Consider the following 22,517-nt stretch of genomic DNA (forward strand, 5'->3'; position numbering starts at 1 on the left):
CTTCTCTTTTTCCCTCTTCTCTTTTCTCTTTCTCCTTTTGTGTTTCCTTTAAAAAAAAAACAAACAAAAAAAAAAAAGAACAACTGCTCTCCCACACAGATGGAGAGGAACCACTGTTGTGTAAGAAAATCCCATATTGGTTTACAATGCAGAAGTGCAGTGAAGCTCTGCTCCTAAGCCGAGGGGTGATTCTATTTTAGCTGAAGAGTGATTCTATTTTACTTCTGAGGTTGAAAGTGAAACAAGAAGATAAAGCTTCCTAATTCTGATTTAAGTTCTTTTTTAAAAATTATTATTTTTAGAAACACGTTCAGTGTTAAAGAGAATTACATTTTCCACTCTCTTCTCTCCCTTTCTTCTTCTTTTAAAGATTTTCTGGAAGGTTATTACTATTTCTCTGACTTTTGATCATGAGGAAATCTCAAGCAAAAGTAAAAAGAGAAGTATAGTAAATCCTCATACACTCTAGGAAAATTTAAAAATAGCAAAAGTAGGGAAATAAATGGAATGAAATAGCAAACATGGGAGAAAACAGGATTTTCACTTTTGAATTCTCAATAATAAAGACATCTCAATTACACACCGAGATATAAATTAATAAGACTGTCATCTTTTGGGAGAGTGCCACTTCTGGCTCAGCCCCTGAAGTATGATTCTGTGGTTTCTTTCTTGCCTCAGGGATTCATGAATGTACACAGGTCTTAGATGAAGGCAGATGAAACCTGGGATTTCAGCAGAGCCTCATACATAAGTTTTCAGAAGATCTAGCAGACCATCAGGTTGATAACATCCTGGGGGAGCTGCAGGTTGGCCCAAAGGGGAGAAGACAGAGGGATGGGGCAGACCAGAGAAAACATTTCCACTTACCTAGCCAGGCCATGAGGTCAGCATGCAGCCAGAGAGACAGAGTCTTCTAGACTAGATTTGCACACACCCGCAGACCACCTGAGGACCTTACTGAAGTGCAGATGGAGTCAGTAAGTTTGGGGGAAGCCTGAGAACCTGCATTTCTAGCAAGCTCCCAGCCAAAGCCAGCATCAAGGGCTGAAACCTGTGTAGTTTCACAAGGCCCTGTGCTCAGAAGGGAGCTGAACTTGGTTTCATGGTCTACTGTCACCCTCTTGAAATTGTTAATAATCTTCAATTTGAACTTGTGTTTTGAAGGTAAAGCTGGATGGTCCAGTGTGGCCTGTGTGAGAATGGAGCAGATGCGTGCAGTGCAGTATGAGTATGCTTGTCCCGTCTCTTGCTATGACACCATCATTGGGTACTGCAATGGGAAATGACCCATGAGTATGAATTCTGGTGGGAGTTCCGCAGGTCTCAAAGCAAGTAGAGGGGAATGTGTTATGTCAAGACTTAGGAAGGTTAGGAGCACTGACAGGCGTGGAACCAGAGTATGCTGTGAACCAATTAGAAGGAATGATGTGCTAAGATACATGAATAACCAAGGAACCATTTCGTACCCTTTTATGTTGCTTCTCTTTATTAAGCTGGCCACTTAGGCTAAAAATGATGCTGCAGAAAGAAAGGGAAAGTTTCATTTCCTTTCACTCCTTCCTTATTCATCAGGAAAGAGAAGGTACAGATTGTTCATAGAATATGTGCTTATTAAGAGATAGAATAACAGTTGATATATTCAGTGTTTCCACTGTTCTGTGAAGAACAAAATTCATCTGTGTGTACAATTACAAAATACAAATTGTATGATTCCACATATGAATTATCTTTACTTCTCCATTTAAAACCGGCATTACATGATAAAAGGATAAATGGGAAATCCATGCTAGAAATGTAAAATCTCAAAGTGTCTGTACTTAGAATGACATTAAATAGCAAATATAAAACACTGCAACAATTTGAGGGGCTGTGGAGGAAAGAAAAAACTGTATCTTCAGTACCTGTCATGGTATGTTTTTCCTGCTTTTTGAACAAAGGGCTCACATTTTGATTTTGTACTGAGCCGTACGTATTATAGAGCTGGCCCTGCCCTTAGGTGATGCTCATGTTCCAGGCCACATTTTGAGAAAATGAGAGTCTGGAGCCAGGTTTTGAAGCAGGCAGATCTGGGTTCAATTGCAGACAGTACCACCTGCTAGTTGTTTCTGTGATCTTAGGGGTTCCTTAAAGGAATACATAAGAGAAAAGGAAACATTATGTCTTAATAATTGTCTAATTTGATATGTGGTATTTTTGCACATATACTTTAGTTTCCTTATCTTATAGAATGTGGATGGTAGTTCTTCCCAGCAAGAAATTCAAAAGGCAACCCCCTCCTCTAAATCTTCTTGCTCTCTGCAGATGCTGGAGCTGAACCAGTTGTCCATCTCTCCTCTGCTATAGTTAGAGGTTGACCTGGACTGCCAGGGAGCCAATGTTCCACATCTTTATTCATTCATCTGTCAATGGACATTTAGGTTGCTCCCATGTCTGGGCTATTGTGAATAGTGCTGCTATGAACATAGTGGGGTGCTTGTATCTTTGTGAATTATAGTTTTGTCTGGATATATGACCAGGAGTGGGATTGGCAGATCAAATGGTAATTTTATTTTTAGTTTTCCGAGCAACCTACATACTGTTTTCCATAGTGATTCTACCAACTTACATTTCTACCAACAGTGTAGGAGGATTCTCTTTTCTCCACACCCTCTCCAGCATTTGTTATTTGTAGACTTTTTAAATGATGAGCATTCTGACTGGTATGAGATGATACCTCATTGAGTTTTGATTTGCATTCCTCTAATAATTAGCAATATTGAGCATCTTTTCATAAGCCTATTGGTCTTCTTTGGAGACATGTCTATTTAGGTCTTCTGCCCATTTTTGTGGAGAAGGCAATGGCACCCCACTCCATTACTCTTGCCTGGAAAATCCCATGGACAGAGGGGCCTGGTGGGCTGCAGTCCATGGGGTCGCTAGGAGTCGGACACGACTGAAGTGACTTAGCAGCAGCAGCAGCCCATTTTTGGATTGGGTTGTTTGTGTTTTTGCTGTTCTTGAATTGTATGAGCTGCTTGTATACTTTGGAAATTAAGTCCTTGTCTATCACATCATTTACAAATATTTTTTCACATTCTGTCTTTTCATTTTCTTTGTGGTATCCTTTTCTGTGCACAAGCTTGTAAGTTTGATTAAATCCCTTTGGTTTATTTTTGTTTTTATTTCTATTACCTTGAGAGACTAATCTGAGAAAACATTGGTACAATTTATTACAAAGAATGTATTGCCTATGGTCTCTTCTAGGAGTTTTATGATGTCATGTCTTATGTTTAAGTCTTTAAGCCATTTTGAGTTTATTTTTATGTATGGTGTGAGGCTGTGTTCTAACTTCATTGATTTACATGTGGCTGTCCAGCTTTCCCAACACCACTTGTGGTAGAGACTTTTTCCCATTGTATATTCTTGCCTCCTTTGTAGAAGATTAATTGACCATAAGTGCAGGGGATTATTTCTGGGTTGTCTATTCCATTCCATTCATGCATATTTTTGGTTTTGTTTCAGTACCACACTGTTTTGATTTTTGTAGCTTTGTAATATTGTCTGAAGTCTGAGAGGGTTATGCCTCCTGCTGTTTTTTCCTCCCTCCTCAGGATTACTTTGGCAATTCTGGACTTTTCTAGTTTCATGTGAATTTTAGGATTATTTATTCTGGTTCTATGAAAAATGTCCTGGGAATTTGAGAGGGATCACCTTAAATCTGTAGATTGCTTTCAGTTGTTTGACAATTTTAACAATATTAATTCTTCTAATCAAAGAGCATGGAATATATTTCCATTTCTTTGAATCATCCTCAGTTTCCTTTATTAATGTTTTATAGTTCTCAGTGTGTATGTCTTTCACCTCCTTGGTCAGGTTCATTCCTAAGTATTTTATTTTTTGGAGTTCAGTTTTAAAAGAGACTGTTTGCATTCCTTTTCTGGTATTTCATTGTTAGTTTAAAGAAGTACAACTGATTTCTGTATTTTAATCTTGTATCCTGCTATTTTGCTAAATTTGTTTATCAGTTCGAGTAGTTTTGTGTAGAACCTTTAGGTTTTCTATCTATAGTATCATGTCATCTGCGTATAAGAACAATTTTACCTTTTCCCTTCCAATTTGGATACCTTTTATTTATTTATTTTTTTCTTTTCTGATTGCTATGGCTGGGACTTCCAATAAATACTGTGTTGAATAGAAGAGGTGAGAGTGGGCATCCTTGTCTTGTTCCAGATTTTAGTGGAAAGGCTTTCAACTTTTCACCATTATATTCATTTTACTTTAGTGCAGTATTCTGCTTATTCCACATATAACCTTGATTATATCAGGGTCCAGCTTTACCAGTTGGTGATCTTTACTAATTCCACAGTCTTCAAGTTTGACGTTTTCCCAGGATTTTTTGAAAATTCCCAGGAAATTACATTTATATCCTCTGCTGTCCTCAAGGACAACTTCCCCATGTGACCTTTTTTGACCTTACATCAAGCTAGCCACAGGACTCTTTGTAAGTTTACCCCAAAGAATCCACTTCCACGCAAAGTGCTCTTTCTTAAAGAAACTGTCAGGGTAACAAAGACAGTAACAAAGAGGTGTGAGCCCTCCCCACAATCAAATTTAAACTCTCTGTCCGTGATTGTTTTATTGCAGATTCTCTCTTGGGCTAAGTGCTGTGAATTCTATCTCACCACCACTCCCATCTCTCTTTCATATTTTACAGCACAATTCATTTCTCCCAAATCACTATCAACCTGTGCATCTGTGCTATCCTAATATGACACGTGAGACCTTCTTTTATCGTAATCAGTCCTCTTAAGGGAGTAATTGCAGTTGTATGCAGAAATATCTTTTGTTTGTTTTTATTCACACTATGGTTGCTTTCTCTATAAAGGGTTTGCTAAATCTTCCCTCCTACTTTCCAGCTTCTCAACAAAATCCCTATTGCTTATACCATTTCTATTAACCTGCCAATACTTCTAACATGTAACTAATGAGGTTACATATTTGATGGCATATACTCTGTCTTTCTCTGTCTCCTGTCTAGCTTTTTCCCTCCATATTCAGATCAGATCAGTCGCTCAGTCGTGTCCTACTCTTTGCGACCCCATGAATCGCAGCACGCCAGGCCTCCCTGTCCATCACCAACTCCCGGAGTTCACCCAGACTCACGTCCATCGAGTCAGTGATGCCATCCAGCCATCTTATCCTCTGTCGTCCCCTTCTCCTCTTGCCCCCAAATCCCTCCCAGCATCAGAGTCTTTTCCAATGAGTCAACTCTTTGCATGAGGTGGCCAAAGTACTGGAGTTTCAGCTGTAGCATCATTCCTTCCAAAGAAATCCCAGGGCTGATCTCCTTTAGAATGGACTGGTTGGATCTCCTTGCAGTCCAAGGGACTCTCAAGAGTCTTCTCCAGCACCACAGTTCAAAAGCATCAATTCTTCGGCACTCAGCCTTCTTCACAGTCCAACTCTCACATCCATACATGACCACAGGAAAAAACCACAGCCTTGACTAGATGAACCTTTGTTGGCAAAGTAATGTCTCCGCTTTTGAATATGCTATCTAGGTTGGTCATAACTTTTCTTCCAAGGAGTAAGGGTCTTTTAATTTCATGGCTGCAGTCACCATCTGCAGTGATTTTGGAGCCCCCCCAAAAATAAAGTAGCTTTGTCTATAACAGGTCTGTCGTTCATCTGTGGCCTGGCTCAGGAGAACTGCTCTTGTGTGTCTCTTCTCATCTCTTCCCTACTCTTCCTACAGTGAATTCTGGGACCTTGGGGTTGGACAGGCTCTGGGCAGGGAAGGAGTGGGAATCCCTTAGCCTGTGTTAGGACTGAGGGGCCATGAGATGTCCCCCTGAGTAAGACAGAGGGGACTCCAATGGGGAAAAACCACCAAAGAACGGGACAGCTGTCACCCAGACTCACTGAGCAGACAAGGACACCCTGGAAGAACTGGCTCCTTGCCTGCTGCTCTTGCAGCCTATGGGTGGGATACTCGTTTACCTTCACTGGTCCCAAAGGGCTGGATGACATGACTGTGGTGTCCTGTTGTCAACAGTGTCTCTAAGATGTTCCCAGACCTTAATGGGTGGCCTGACCTCAGCCCGACCTTGTGTCAGTCTCCTAAATTCGGAAATTGTCTCCATTGATGACTCTTCTCTCCAGGTGCTCCTGTTCATCAAGATGGAGGAGAGAGTCTAGAAGCTTCCTCATGCTGCTTGTAGGGCCTCCTCAAGAGAGGCTCTGGTGAATGGAGAGAAACAAGCTCCTATTGGAGGAAGAGGCAGTGGATAAGGGGGTGGACCACATCTACGCCTCCAGGGAAGGCTGAACATCACACCTGTGACTGTAGGGACAGAGGAAGCTACCTGGGACTGTCTGGGGAGGATTGAAATCAAGTCTCATTGAGTCTGAGTTAAAGTGAGGCTGTCAGAAGTGAAGCAGAGAGGGTGGGGTGTAGATGACAGCTGGGTGAGTCAGCACTTCATGGGGTTGGAGAATCTTTCCCTAAAGGGCTATTTAGCCTCCTGTGGGATCCCTTTGTTTTGGTCTTCACCCCATGTCACCTGGGCTCTTATTTCCGAGCTTGGAAACATGCCTGAAAGTGGCTGACCTGAACCAGGACTCACTGTCTCTGTGGAAATGGTGATTAATCTCTTCCCTTCCTTCCTGTATCCTTCTTCCCAGCACAGCTTGTGCTACCCAGGGCCTCTGTACAATCCAGTAGAACCTGGATGAACGGAGGAGAGGGACTCCCAGGGAGGACGGGGTGAAAGAATGCCTTGGGTGTGTGTGAAGGCCTGTAATGACATGGGGACGTGGGAGCACGTGAATTTGGCTGCCGTCTTGTTCCCTGCAGTGCTTCTGGATGCAGGTGGTCCTTTCTGTTTCCATTGGCCACCTTGGTAACTCCCTGTTGAAGACAGCTTTCTGCAGACTTTCCATCAAGCTCACTGTAGCCAGGGGTGCTGCCCAACACCCAGGGGAGCTAAACTTCCTGTGTTGTGGAAACTGGTGGAAGACACCGTTCCTGATGGGTTCCCCAGGGACATCCAGCTTCCTCTCTAACCTTGACATTCTCATCTCCGGTCACTACCCTCTTATGTTGTACCCACCCCATCAGTGTCCTTTTATTCACCCTCACCAAAGGGGGCGTCTGTCTGCCACTGTGTTTCAATTTTAGTGGTCTGTTTCCTACTCTGATGACATGTCCTTTCCTATCTATACACAAATCATTCAGACACTGCATAGAGTTACCCAGTTAAACTTGGTTCCTGACCGGGTCTTCTCATCTTACTTCATCTTATCAGGTTGTCAATCTCCCACCTAAAAAAACTTTTTTAAAGAGCACAGTTCTATTTATTATTCAGCAAGGAGCAGAAGGGCAAGGGGAAGGGCCCAGCATGGACAGCCTCCCAATATTGCTGTGGGTTTCCATTTGTTTCCCCAACCTGGAGGGCTGAGAGGCTCTTGGCTGTAGAAGAACATGAACCCAGCTGCTGACCCTTGGGCAAAACAAATCACCCTGGCCTAAGTACCAACTCATGAACCCCGATCCCAGGCCTATCTCACCAGGACCACTGAGGCCTCTTGGAGCCAGGCTGGCTAGAGTCTGGGGTGCTGATTCCAGGTTGTGGGCAGGTGGACTTAGGTCTCAAGCTCCAGGCCAAGCCAAAGGCCAACCTTCAGGTCCATAGCCTGAATGTATCACAAACAAGCCACTGGCTCTATCTGGTATACTAACACTGCCATTTATGCTCCAGAGGAGTGGAAAAGTTAGGGCAGTACAGCTCATCCTGGCTCCCCCAGGCTATTCACCTACTCTGGCTTCTGGAAAATGCCCCTAGAAAAGCAACCTTTAGTTCCTGTCAGGTGGGGCAGGCTTAAAGAGCAAACTAGCTTAAGGTATAGAAAAATTCGTTTCTGCTTTAGATAATCTAGTCTATAATACTGCACATCCATCATTTAGCTTGTCTTTTAGGATGTTTTACACGTTTGGGTTGAAAACTGGGCATGATGTACTGAGTAAAAGGAGCTGAATTAGAATTTATGTTGATCTGGCCAGGCATTAGGCTGTGTTTACTGTTTGCTGTAGCTGTGAGAGGCTCCTTGTCCACTGACATCCTTATTTTTGTCTCCTTCATTGTCCCTGAGTTTCCCTAGAGACTTCTTAACTCTTTCCTGAGACACACGGTTCTTTCCATCGTGTTCCCCTATCATACAGGAGCCCTGTGATGCGAGGGGGGTCGGGGTAGGGTGGATGAGGGGAGGGAGGAAGTGCTCTGTGCTCCTATGATTAGGTCTCAGTCTTTAGTGAGCCTGTGCTGACCTTCGCCAATGCGTCTCAGTTTCATTTTGTTTTTCTCTGTTAGCTAAGACAGGAAGGCTTAGAGGGGACTGGATTTGAATATTTTCCATCTCCAGGCTCTGGTAAAATCCCAGTAGGTTACTGTCTAGTAAAACTCTTAAAGGCAGTGCTTTGCAGAACAACATGTTCTGGGCATAAATAAAAACAGCCATTTTCCCTTCCTGCTGGAAGCACTAGGGAATTTTTCTCTGATCTTCACTGTGAAAAGTTAGTGGGGCTCCTGGACATAAAACTTACAAAAGGTGAGGATCTCTAACTCTCAGACTTGTTCACACTGAGTCTCCAGAAATTTGTTATATTTAGGTTTCCCTACATGGGTTCTGATTCTCTCCAAGGTTTCTGCTCTTGGATTTCTGTTCCAAAAAATTATGATTTTCTGTATCTGTTTGTTGGTCTCTTCAGTTTGGGGAGGCAGATGTTTGGTCTGTGACCTCAGTTCTTTGGGGAGATAAGGGTTACTAGTCTGTAGTTTGTTCATCTTTGTGTGTGTGTGTAGACAGGAGAGACAACTCCCAAGTTCCTTACATTCTGGACTAGAAACCAGAAGTGTTCTCATTTAATTTGATTTTTTCAGTTGAAGTTCAGAGATGTTCGGTCACCCATCCGTTAGGTAGAAAAGCCATGACTGGAGAACTCAGGGGATGTGACTCACGTTGGTGATCTTGCTCATATACCAGATGCTCACCGAAGGTGAGGCAGTGGCTTAAAACACCTCAGACGCTGGCCCTGAGGAAGTCATTACTGGATCCCAATCTTTGCTTCTCGCCGCAATCAGGATTTCCATCCTCCAGGGGACAGTACAAGACCTGTCGCAGGTGGCAAGGCAGAAGCATCCGGGAGAGATACCTCAGTCTCGTTCTGCTTCCAGCACTGGGTTTCCCTTCCCTATCCTGATTGTTGCCCACATGGATAAACAGGAGGGTTCACACAAGCAGGAAAGCTGTTGGCTGAATAATGGTGGAGCGCTAAGAACATATTTGACCAGAAAACCTTTTCAGATGCATTCTGTCCACATTCAGGGCTCACAGTGTGTTGCCAGTCTAGGCTCCATGATTAGTTTTGTATAGGGTTGGGTTTCTGCAGGAACCCCTGACATTGAGCACCAAGGCAGTGGGGGAGCCTACACAGCAAGCCTGCCCCACACCCTGTGCATGAATGTTCTGATTCATGGTGGTGGAGACCATGGCTGAGTCCCATAATCCCACCTCTCGGACCTACAGATACTCCCTCTGTGTCCAGAGTTGTCTAAGGGGCTCCTGTTCCTAGAGACAGTCTTCATGGCAGGCTTTCATTCTCAGGACTGCTCCAGAATCTTCCCATTTAGGACAGGGTTCTCTTTTAGGGATAGGAGTTCTAGCCTTTGAGGACTTTTATCTAGAAATTCCATTAACCTTGAGCACCTAGACTGAAATTTGTTATTTTCTCACAGACACAGGGAAAGGTCTGGGTTTGTTGAGGGATCCCAGTGAGCAGCTGAAAGGACTTGTAGCCCCTGCCTCCCTGCCCTTCCCCTGAGCCTCAGGCTCTTGTTTCTTCCTTCCATTGGAGGGGCTTAGAAGTGTGCTGATTATCTTCACTGTGGGATGAAGTTTGGACTGTCGATGCCAGAAGGTGGTAATTTCCCTTGGTAGAGCTTCTTGTTAGGCCTCTTGTATCATTTCAAGTAATTTGCTTGTGGTTGTCATGGGATAAGTTACCAAGCTATTAATTGCTGTGCCCTAGTCCCTGTCTGAATAGACTTTCAAAGAAAGGAAAAGGTAAATTCACTTGCTTTTCTAGGCAATTCTAGACTTCTGATCCTGAAAGTGGTGTATTAGTAATACGATACTGTGTACCAAATTATCTGAAATCTTAGTAAGTCTTAAAACGAGCACCATTTCTGATCTCACAGTTTCTGTCAGTCAGGAGTCAGCTCTGTAGCTGGCTCAGGGTCCCTCTTGAGGCTGCACTCCAGGCTTTGGCCAGGGTTATAGTCATCTCAAGGCGAATCTTGGGGAGAATCCATCTGCTTCCAAGTTCATTCACGTGGCTTTTGGCAAGCCTTGGGTTCTCTCTGGCCATGGTCCTAGATATTAGTTCCTTGCCACGTGGGATCCTCTTTGGGGAAGTTCATAGTTTGGCCTCTGGCTTCCCTCAGAGCAGTGAGGGAGAGTAAGATCAAACAAGACCAGACGTTCTTGCTGTTTTATAAGCTGATTTTGGAGGCGTCATTCTATCACTTCTGCTGTATTCTGTTTGTTAGGAGTGAGTCACTAGGTCTAGCCCACCCTTAAGGGGAGAGGATTACCCAGGGGTGTGAGGACCAGGAGGTGGGGACCACGGGGAGTCCTCTTGGAGGCTGCCTACCACCGGTTGTTAATTTCTTTGTGTGTTTCCCTGCCCAGATCAGAAGTTACGGGGCATCTGTTACAGAATGTGATCCAGGCTCTTGTGTGGGAGGTAAATTTAGCCAGGTGTTCCTCAGCGGGCAGAGATGACCTGGAGATGGAGTCACTGGGTTGAAAGGGAATTGCCCAAGATTAGCAGTGGCTCCAGGGGCTTGAGGAAAAGTGGGAGGAGGAATCTACAAGCATCGATGTCTTGTATGCAAGTGTCCTAGCAGCCAGTAGGACTCCTGAGGGATAAGCTGACATACTTGCTGCAGCTCTGTGATTGGCACTTTAGTCTCAGGAGCTACGTGAAATTTGCTTAATCCCCTAGATGACAAAGAGGTTGTGGAGCCACCTGCCTGTGTGTAGAATGCATGGTCTTGGATAACAAACATCCCGGTAGCAACCATGGTATACCAAAGACCAAACAGTCTTTCCTAGGTAATTTTTTGACAGACTGTAACACTCAAAGAGTTAAAGAACACCCAATAATGACTGATATTGGGAGGGTTCATGTTGTAGTAATGAACAGTACTAGATAGAATTTAATTTAGGAAAAGTTATGTGATATTTCTTTTGCTTTAGCATTTGTAAAAGTATATTATATTTGAGTTTATTATGTATTTAATCTTGGCAATTCTTTGTATGTACTGTTTATTCTTTTGATAGAAGGGAAATTGAAGCACAGAGAAGTGAATATGAATATATGTTTAGGGGGCTAGTGTAGAAGAAGCCAGGACTGGAGAAGTCTATTGTGAGGAATCCATTTACATGGCTTAAACTAACCAAAGAATGGAAGTATATTGACTATAATTGAGAAGTCTGGGATTAGGGCTGTAGTCAGGCAGCAGGTATCCAGGGTGCAATTCAAGTCATCAGGATGCCATTGTCCTCTCTTGTCTGTCTCCATCCTCATGTACTTCTGCCTTTCAGGCTTTATGTAATACCAGGACACCTGGCAGCAGGTTCAGAACGTAAACCTTCCAAGATCAAGTGCCCCTGAAAATGCAGTGGCTCCTACAAAAGTCCCAGCCAAGTCTGACTATGTCTTTCAGCCTCCAGTTGGGGGATACATTTGTGTCTGCATCTCTCACTGAGAGAATTCAATGCTCATTTTGACTTGGCCTGGGGCACATGCCCGTCTTGGACAATGGGTTTGTGGAGGGACAGTTCGTCCTGTACATCAACCAAGACTGAGCAATGGAAGTCATTTCCCCAGAAACGAGCATTATTCAGTAGAGATTCAATTGACTTCTTCCAGTAGAAATGATAACTCCAAACGTGGCATTTTGTTGCGTCATTGGATAGTAACTGATTAAGAATCTATTAGAAAATAAATTTGATCATTCCTGATATGCTATATACATTCAGTTAAGTCACTCAGTCATGTCCGACTCTTTGCGACCCCATGAACTGCAGCATGCCAGGCCTCCCTGTCCGTCACCAACTCCTGGAGTCTACCCAAACCCATATCGATCAAGTCGATGATGCCATCCAACCATCTCATCCTCTGTTTTCCCCTTCTCCTCCTGCCTTCAATCTTTCCCAGCATCAGGGTCTTTTCCAAAGAGTCAACTCTTCGCATCAGGTGGCCAAAGTACTGGAGTTTCAGCTTCAACATCAGTCCTTCCAATGAACACCCAGGACTGATCTCCTTTAGGATGGACTGGTTGGATCTCCTTGCAGTCCAAGGGACTTGCAAAAGTCTTCTCCAACACCACAGTTCAAAAGCATCAATTCTTCGGCGCTCAGCTTTCTTTATAGTCCAACTGTCACATCCATACATGATTACTGGAAAAACCATAGCCTTGACAAGACGGACCTTTGTTGACAAAGTAATGTCTCTGTTTTTTAATATACTGTCCGGGTCGGTCATAACTTTCCTTCCAAGGAGCAAACGTCTTTTAATTTCATGGCTGCAGTCACCATCTGCAGTGATTTTGGAGCCCAAAAAACAAAGTCAGTCACTGTTCCCACTGTTTCCCCATCTATTTCCCATGAAGTGATGGGACCAGATGCCATGATCTTAGTTTTCTGAATGTTGAGCTGTAAGCCAACTTCTTCACTCTCCTCTTTCACTTTCATCAAGAGACGCTTTAGTTCTTCACTTTCTGCTATAAGGGTGGTATCATCTGCATATCTGAGGTTACTGATATTTCTCCTGGCAATCTTGATTCCAGCTTGTGCTTCTTCCAGTCCAGCGTTTCTCATGATGTACTCTGCATATAAGGTAAATAATCAGGGTGACTATATACAGCCTTGACGTACTCCTTTTCCTATTTGGAACCAGTCTGGTGTTCCATGTCCAGTTCTAACTGTTGCTTCCTGACCTGCATATAGGCTTCTCAAGAGGCAGGTCAGGTGGTCTGGTATTCCCATCTCTTTCAGAATTTTCCACAGTTTATTGTGATCCACACAGTCAAAGGCTTTGGCATAGTCAATAAAGCAGAAATAGATGTTTTTCTGGAACTCTCTTGCTTTTTCTCACTATATACATTACTGGTTTTTAATCCATTTAGTCAGTCTTAACATGTTATTTAATAATTAATGTAATTAATTAATGAGTTGAATAAATCTTTGGCACCTATTCACTTTATAGTTCTGTGAAAGTCAAGTTTTTAACTTTAAAATATTATATTTAACAAGTAGGAGGAGACTACTTTGTTCTTTTTATTTATGATTCTCATTTTTCTTTAAAAACCATCTGGGTAATATATCCTCATGAGAGTTGTAGCTTTAAATCTGTCTGACTTTTTAAACAACTTGCCATCGAGGCGAGTCAGACTTGTGAGTGGATACCCCAGCCTCTGGCCAAGCTGCCCTGTCAGATGCTACGTGGAACAAGGATAAGCTATCCCTACAAAGTCCTACCCAAATTGTAGATTAATGAGCAAAGTGAGTAAATTATTGTTTTGAAGTCATTTGTAATATAAAATAAATGATACAGGGGACATTTCTTTAAATATGTCTTTGCTGAAATTTTTACAACAAACAGCTGTTACCTTTTTTTTTTTTTTTTAATTTTGGGGGGAAGATTAAAATTAAAAATATAGCAGGAGTTTCTGTTTGTGCTTCCATTACTTATATCCTTATGTGAGATCTAATTTCCACGTCATCTAGGGATCTAAAGGCATTTCTTCATCAAAGACTGTTATGACAGTAACTCTTGAGCTCTTAGATCTTCTCACACTGGAGAGAAGAAAAGGAAAGGTGGAAGCCACATACAGATTATAAAGAAAGTAAATATTAATACTATCAAGTGCTGTGGGCTTCTCTGGTGGCTCAGATGGTAAAAAAAAATCCTCCTACCTTGTGGGAGACCTGGGTTTGATCCCTGGGTTGAGAAGATCCCCTGGAGGAGGGCATGGCAACCCACTCCAGTATTCTTGCCTGGAGAATCCCCATGGACAGAGGAGCCTGGCAGGCTACAGTCAATGGGGTCACAAAGAGTTGGACATGACTGAGCAACTAAGCACAGCACATCAAGTGCTGAACCTGTGGATCACTTTCTTTCCTGCTTGATCAATGCTTCTTTACTCACAACACATTCTCTTAACTTTGGGCCAGTGGCCCAAAGGGCAGACCCTTGACTCCTGTTCTTGGTTTGGAGAAAGTCTTTTCCTGCATAATATTTTTCATTTATGAGGCATCTCTACTTATTTAAGGTGGAGACTGGGAGTGAGGCTTCTTTTTCTTCTGAGCCCATTGGTCATTCCAACGTTCCTCAGGAGTGACTTGAGAATGTCAACATTCCTTGCGACCTTAGAGGGAGCTGCATTTTCAGAAGGCTGGCCTTTGGTGTCTCCAATCTTTTCATGAGCTTGAAGACTTCTCCTCATCTCTTTAGTATGAGACAGAAGTTGGCCAGATCAGTCCTTAAATATATACTTTCTTTATTCTTCATGACTGTCAATCCATTGAATTAATATATCTGCAAACCAGACTCGAGGTCATTCTGTCCATAACATTATTAACTAGTCAACCAGAAAAACAGCAAGTTGACAGCTTTTTGAGATGGACTTGCATTCTATCACACCATTCTATATATAACGGATTGTTCTATGCCCTATATAGCCTGGGAGGAGGGAAAGGTTCAGGGAGAGAAAGAGGCTTGTAGTCAGGATTTTTAGGCTTTATCAGAGGTCAGAGAAGCATACCTTGTTGAACTTATGAGTCTGATCTACAATCCAGAGACATATACATGCCTTCAGGAGCTGGGAGCCCCATCATGGCCTGCTTCTTTCAGAGAACCTCAGGGACAAAATGTGGGGGTAGATAGTAGGGCAACTGACTGAGTTTATTGGTGAAACATCTCTTGATTTGATCCTTACAGCCACAGGAATAGTGTTTGAGTGTCTTCAGGGCAGTGTGGCCTAGGACAGGTTACTAAATGCCAAGTGTATTAAAAATTCTCAGATTTTCAAACTAAAACACTCTCTTGCAAATCAGTAGGTAGAAAAATAAGTATCTCAACTTAAAAAAATGGTAAAGAATATAAACAGTCAATCCACAGAAGAAGAAATACGGATAACAGAAGATATATATATATATATAAAGGAGTTCAGTTTTACTAATTTCAAGAAAATGCAATTAAAAACAATGGTATCATCTTTCTAAATTCCTTTATATGCATTAGTATACTGTATTGGTGTTTTTCTTTCTGGCTTACTTCACTCTGTATAATAGGCTCCAGTTTCATCCACCTCATTAGAACTGATTCAAATGTATTCTTTTTAATGGCTGAGTAATACTCCATTGTGTATATGTACCATATCTTTCTGTGGTGGATTCATTTCGATATTTGGCAAAACCAATACAATATTGTAAAGTTTAAAAATAAAATAAAAACAATGGTATCAAAAAAAGAAAAAAAAATGGTAACTTTTTCTTGCTTTCAGAATGGTCAAAATTAAAAACATATCAAAGCCTAGTATAGACAAGTATTGACAAAGGTTTTTTTTCCTTGACCAGATTCTAGCCAGGCTCCTCTGAGCCCTCTTCTTGACTAGCTCCCAACCTTGGCCTATGAAAACTACAAATTATCAACACAAATGGTTTCGTCAACCCCTCTGCCCCCACATTAAAAGCTTCAGCACTGACCATTTCTAACTGCTCCAGGTCACATCCCTAGGATGACCCAAGTTCCTCTTAAATTGCCTGCCTGAGTAAAGTCAAGGCTGTCAAAAGAGTTTTCTGTTGGTTCGAGCCAACACCTGACTCTTGACCCCTGAACCCCCTTTCTTGGAGCATTTAGTAAAAAGGCCTTACAACTGTGAATCCTACCTCTGTTCCTTTGAGATATAGCCTATCCCCTACAATTCAGGAGTGTCTTTCTAAAGGACCTGAAACCCATTCCACTAAAATGCATTCATGAGGAAGGCTGGGGCCTGTTTCCCAGTCTCTGTGAGGGGGTGACTCCTGGTTTCAGTAACTGCCAGCTGGCAAACACAGCCGTCAGAATCAGCACTGACACTGACACACACTCTGATTTTTCACTTCCCTTACTCTGCTGAGCCCCAGTTCCCCTTCCTCTCTCCTCCTTCATTTTCTCTTTAAAATACCCAGTTACCTCTGTACCGATCAAAGCTGACTTCAGTTTACACCGAACCTCCTTCCCCATTGCAATAACATATTACTTGTTCAAATCTGTCCTTAGCCATTTTAACTAATATCTAGTTCTGTTAATCTCTGACAGCATGTGGAGAAATGCAGTGTCTCACACAGTGACAGTCTAAATTAATGTAATTATTCCTTAGGTGGTTTAGCAGTGTTTGTCAACAATTTAAATTTTTTTCAGCTGAGGTATACTACTTCTAGGAAATTATCAAAAAGAATTTTGGACATGGAGAGATAATCAGAACACAAACTCTGCCTCTCTTTCTCTCTGCTGCTGCTAAGTCGCTTCAGTTATATCTGACTCTGTGCGACCCCACAGACGGCAGCCCACCAGGCTCCGCCGTCCCTGGGATTCTCCAGGCAAGGACACTGGAGTGGGTTGCCATTTCCTTCTCCAGTGCATTAAAGTGAAAAGTGAAAGTGAAATCGCTCAGTCGTGTCCAACTCTTAGTGATCCCATGGACTGCAGCCCACCAGGCTCCTATGTCCATGGGATTTTCTAGGCAAGAGTACTGGAGTGGGGTGCCATTGCCTTCTCCCTACATACATAAAAAATTGATGATGATATATATGGAAAGATTTTCCAGATAAATGCATTATAATGTATTAATAAACAGTGATGTGATTGAATGGTAAGACTGGGTGATTTTACCCTCTACTCTATACTTTCTATATTGTTTATTTTTCAATAAGCATGTATCTTTCCTGAAACAGAAAATGAAGCTTTTTTATTTTGTATGTTGAGAAAATCAATTAGAACAAGAGGTATCAGTGACCAGTATCAGGACAATTCAAATATGCAAGGACCACCGGTCTGTGTTTTTGTTCCAGCGCTGACTCACCAGCTGTGTGATCTTGAGTATGTCACATAAACATCGAGTTCCTACCAGGATGTTACTTGTGCTTGCATTCTGGTGGTGATACCAGGAGAGACCGTTTTCCTTTCCTATTCTTCTGTCTTTTCCAGTTTTTAGAAAATGATCATGAATCACTTTTAATGATGGCAAATAACCAATATGAAACTATACAAAATTCGTTCATTCTCTTTATAAGAAAGGGGTGCAAACCAGTATGGACGTTTGGAAATTATTATTCTGGTGAGGAAATAATTTTAAACAAAATGTAAAGATGTTTTTATTTATTTATTTAGCTGCACCAGGTCTTCACTGTGGCATAAAGGACCTTTTAGTTGTAGAATGCGCACTCTTAAGTTGTGGCACGTGGGATCTAGTTCCTTCCCTGACCAGGGATGGATGGATGCCAAAGAGGAATAACATGAATCCAACAGGGAAACCCAAATCAGGACCCTCTGCATTGGGAGCAAGGAGTCTTAGCCAATGGACCACCGGAGAAGTCCCCACAGATGTTTTTTATATTGGAAATTCCTCCTCTATTGAGTTTTCAAATAGAAAAGCCTTTTTATGAGTCTCTTTGCTCAAAAAAAGTACTTTTTTTTTCCTTTCACAATTAATAAGTATTGGGGAGTTGCTGTGAGTGGATATAACTATCTTGTTGTTCACTATGATATAAATTCATGGAATCTTATTTTATTCAACAGATTATAATCTATTAGCATGATTATTTATTTTGATCCTCAAACTGTCCCAAATCTGACCAGTGGGAGCCCCTTCAAGCTCTGTATTTTTTGACACATCCCCATCAAAAGCCGTATAGACAGAATCTTCCTCAAGTGTTCAAATGAATATCACCAGGATACAATGAGAAAAATACAAATCAGTTGTGAGTTATAAATGCTGAAGAAGATGAATAACCTGAATCCAACAAAGAATCCCAAATCAAGACACATTTTACAGAATACTGTGAGAGATCTTAAGTGTCAGTGTTTTTCAAAACTAGTCTTTCCAGTCAAAGAAAGACTAAAGAATTGTTCTAGATTGAAGGAAACTAGAGAGATGTGACAATATCACGTGTGGTTCTGAACTGGTGTTGAGACCAGCTCGACAAGCAGGGTTTCCGAAAGTGTGATATGGCGAGAGAATGAGAAACGAGACACAAGAATTCAGAGAAAAGCGAGGATCAGGGGACCAACACCGCTCCAAGGTGAAGGTCCCGAAACTGAATCCAAGCCAGCTTTATTATACTTTCAGCCGTGAATGAAAGAATATGCAGGGAGTTAAACTATAACTCGTGGACTTCAGGGCCAAAGAACAAAATGATCATTAACCATTGAGTAATTAGGAAACAGTAATCAATAACAAATCAGTAACTAAGACTAATATTCTTATCTATAGATTTTCCATCAGATACGTAAAACATGTGGCTCTGAGACGCCAGTTGAGAAACAGTCTGGGGTCAGTTTTCCGACTGCAGGATCATATCTTGTTTTCAAGATTATGAACTGTTCCCTCTGGACTTGTTCCAAGAGTCTCATACCTTATAGCATCCAGTTTATCAATAATTATAAATTTCTTTTGTGGCCCTTGCTGGGACCTGCTTTTCTTTTATTCTTCCTGTCTCCTACAAACTGGATCCTTTTACTTTAAAGGATAAATTTGAACAGGTGAAACTTGAATGGCATCTGTGGATTAGATGGTAGTAATGTTTCAGTGTTAATTTCCTGGCTTTGATAGTTGTATTAGGTTATGAGAAGAATGTCCTTGATTGTAGGAAGTATACTAAACATCTAGAGGTGAGGAGGCATTATGTAGACAACTTATTCTCAATATTTCAGGAAAAGTAATTTTTTTCTTCTGTTCTTGCAAGTTTGAGATTCTTTCCAAATAAAAAGTAAAAACCAGAAGTAAACTGAGCAAAAATAAGAGATGGAAAAGTTGGAAGGAGCTAGAGGTAGAGTGCAATGGCACACCACTCCAGTGTTCTTGCCTGGAAAATCCCATGGACGGAGGAGCCTGGTAGGCTGCAGTCCATGGGGTCGTGAAGAGTCGGACACTACTGAGTGACTTCACTTTCACTTTTTACTTTCATGCATTGGAGAAGGAAATGGCAACCCACTCCAGTGTTCTTGCCTGGAGAATCCCAGGGACGGGGGAGCCCGGTGGGCTGCCGTCTATGGGGTCGCGCAGAGTTGGACACGACTGAAGCGACTTAGCAGCAGCAACAGAGGTAGAATAAGGCAGAAGTGGCATAAAATGGCTATATCTGAGAGAAGAGGAAGAGGATTAAAGAGAATTAGTCTATTTTAAAAAGGAAATGGGAGAGAAAACAAGAGGCTAACATGGTTAGGTGGGGTTGGCACTGGTTTGGGAGGAGTTGGCAAGTTAACAGACAAAAGATTGAGTGCAAAGATGAAGAACAGGGTGGGGGAAAACTAATATTTATTGAATGCCTTCTATTATTAAGTATTAGGCTGGACATTTAAATCCCATTTAGCTCTTACATAAGTTTGTAAGATAAGAGTTTTATTCACATTTTTTAAATGAATAAACTAAGGTTCAAAGAAGTTGAGTAGTCCAAAATAATGTAACTGGTAACAGAAGCAGGATTTAAATCCCAGTATGTGTAATTTCAGTGAGAATGGGATAGTAGAGAAATGGTCCTAACAGGTCATAGAAGAAGAATAATTTAATTTTTTCCCCAGAGAATGGAGGGAGCCCAGAGACTGAGTGAGAAAATGATGGTGGGGGTTTGGAGGTTGGGATTGAAACTGGATCTTGAATAATTTGAAAAGACGTGCTAGTTGAAGTCATTGGAGAAAGGGTAGAACCATAAAGAAGAGAAACATTGAGAAACACCATCATTTACAGGTGAGAAGAGCACAAAGAGGAGTTTGCAGAAGGCTAAGGGGGCGTGATAGGATGACGTCAAAGGAGGCACCCGTTGGTCCCAGCTCCCCAGAGTTCACATCCTGTGTAATCCTCTCCCCTTGGGTGGGGCTGGATCTAGTGACTTGCTTCTAATCAATGGAATGCAGCAAAATTGGCAGGATGTCACTTCTGTGATAAGGTTATAAAAATGGCCCCCTCCCTCTTGTTAGCAAATTCTCTCTTGTTGTCAGGGAAACAAGGTGCCATGTTGCAGAGGTCCATGAGCAGAGAACTGAGGGTAGCCTCCATCTAACTGCCACCAAGGAATGAGGCCCTCAGTTCAACAGCCTTCCAAAAACTGAATCTTGCCAACAGCCATGTGAATGAACTTGGCAGATTCTTTCCCAGTTGAACCTCTTGCAAGAGGGAGCCATAAACTTTGTCCGCATCTTGATGACATCAGTCTTGTGAGAGACCTTGAGCCAACACTGTGGTTGCCAGCTGCCAGCCTGTGAGATGCCTTAAAGTAGAGGACCTAGCTAAGATGTATCAGGATTTCCAATTTATAGAAAATGAGATAATAAATGTGTGATGTTCAGGCTGCTAAGTCTTGGCATACACAGTTGATTTTCATTATTTAAGAATGCCCATAACTGCAAATTCTCCTATTCACTAAAATTTATTTTAATCCCAAATCCATGTTCATCTTGTTTTCATGATCATTTACAGACACATACAGAAGGTGAAAGTTGACTTATCTGATGCACATGTTCCCAGATGAGGTTGAACAAAGCAAAGCTCACCTTTCTGGTTCCACTTCTCACACTGTAAATACATAACTTTTTCATAGTCTATTTAGTGTAATTTTGGAATTTTGTGATTTTTCTTGCTAATTTTACTATTTAGTCTCCAAGCATAGCGCTGAAGTACTGTCTAATGTTCCTAAGTGCAAGGAAATGTGCCTTACAGAGAAAATTCATGTAACAGATGATCTTCATTCAGGTGTGAGTTATATTCAGGATTTGGCTGTGAATTCAGTGTGGCTGTGAGTTCAATGTTAATGTGACTCAACAAGATATCATTAAAGAAAGCATCTGTTAAAAAAAAAGCACATATAAAATAAGATTAGTTATTGATCACTTGATGGAAATGTGACCAGAGGCTCACAGGAACCTAACCCTGTTTTCCTGTAGGAGCAGTGGTTCAGTATGCACTGATTCAATGTTTTCATTGCTTTAATAGGATGTAACTTCTTCAAATAATGAGAATTCACTGTAATTTGTTAAGTACCAATAGATAACAAATATGGGGAGAGAAAGGACAATTCAATTCACCAATCTATGGGAGGAGAGTTTCACAAGGAGGGCATGATTAAGCATCGAAGATGTAGGTGTCTCACTAAGGGTAAGACAAGAGTTAGTGGATGGCAATTATTGGTGTCTGTCATCTGAGTATCACTAAAATGGCTATATATTGAAAATAAATAATTTTGCTTGACTAAAGAGAATTGTTTTGAATGGATGTGAATGAAACTCTAGGAAAATTAGCTTCCCAGAGCAATCTCCTTGCTTTATAAAGCCTACAACTGTGTGAGGATTGATGTGTAAGAAGGTACCAGTTTTATTAAAATCTCCATGACTGTTCAGGGTAGGGTAGCCCAGGACAGGCTTCTGGCAGCTGCAGAGCACTGATGCAGCCAATGCAGAGAAGTGTTAAAACCACGGGAGAAGCAGTAGAAGGGAACAGCCCCTTGATGTCCCAAAGCAACTTAACACGGCTTTTCTATGATCTATGACTGAAAGTTTAAGGTATTTTCATTTTAGTTACTTTAACTTCAGCCAATTAAAAAGCTTATTATTCATTTTGATTTTTAATTAGACTTCTAGCTTCATTCTGGGTCCCCACTCCTACCTTTACCCCTGTACTCACTCTAATGAGCATGCCAAGTCATTAACTATTCATGGACTTTGTAGAATATTGTGTGTGGGGGGGTTAGACTTTACATAAATGACTCGACTATAAATACTGAGTCTTCTTTTTCCACTCTGCCCCATGATTGAAGTGTTGCTCTCTCAGTGTATAATTCGCTTCTGGAAGCTGTGTCAATACCATGTGTGTATCCTCCACATTTCACCCATCCTTTCCCCTAGTGCTGGATGCCTGGCCTGCCTCCCATTCCCACAGCCATACTTAGGTGACGGGAGCAGAATGAATGTGACCAGCCACCTTGTAATATCGTGCCCTTCATTTGCCTGTCATTACCTCTCAGTCTTCTCTCGTCCTTCTTCTATTAGTTAAGTAGAGGACAGTATCCACCAGCACTAAATCCTAGATCACGAAGACATGAAGTGTCTCACTTTTTGTAAAGCAACGTCTCATTTGGTTATTCCAACAACTTTCTGAGAGACAGAGGCACACATTTGTTTATTAGGTTAAAAAAAAAAAAAAAAATCTCAGTGGTAA

General features: G+C 41.8%; 1 protein-coding gene across 15 annotated transcripts in view; it reads left to right on the forward strand.

Moving 5' to 3' along the window:
* Positions 1-22,517, forward strand: part of GCNT1 (glucosaminyl (N-acetyl) transferase 1) — a 193,721-nt gene that overhangs the window by 135,044 nt on the left and 36,160 nt on the right. The window contains exon 3 of one of the 15 annotated variants that reach the window (XR_008713633.1): positions 6,142-6,160. The exons of the other annotated variants lie outside the window; for them this stretch is intronic. The gene's annotated coding sequence lies outside the window, so the exon portion shown is untranslated. Of the gene's footprint in view, positions 1-6,141; positions 6,161-22,517 lie in introns of those variants that run through there. 15 annotated transcript variants of the gene reach the window in all.

This window comes from Bubalus kerabau, chromosome 4 (assembly GCF_029407905.1).
Source record: "Bubalus kerabau isolate K-KA32 ecotype Philippines breed swamp buffalo chromosome 4, PCC_UOA_SB_1v2, whole genome shotgun sequence".
Classification (NCBI taxonomy): Eukaryota; Metazoa; Chordata; class Mammalia; order Artiodactyla; family Bovidae; genus Bubalus; species Bubalus kerabau.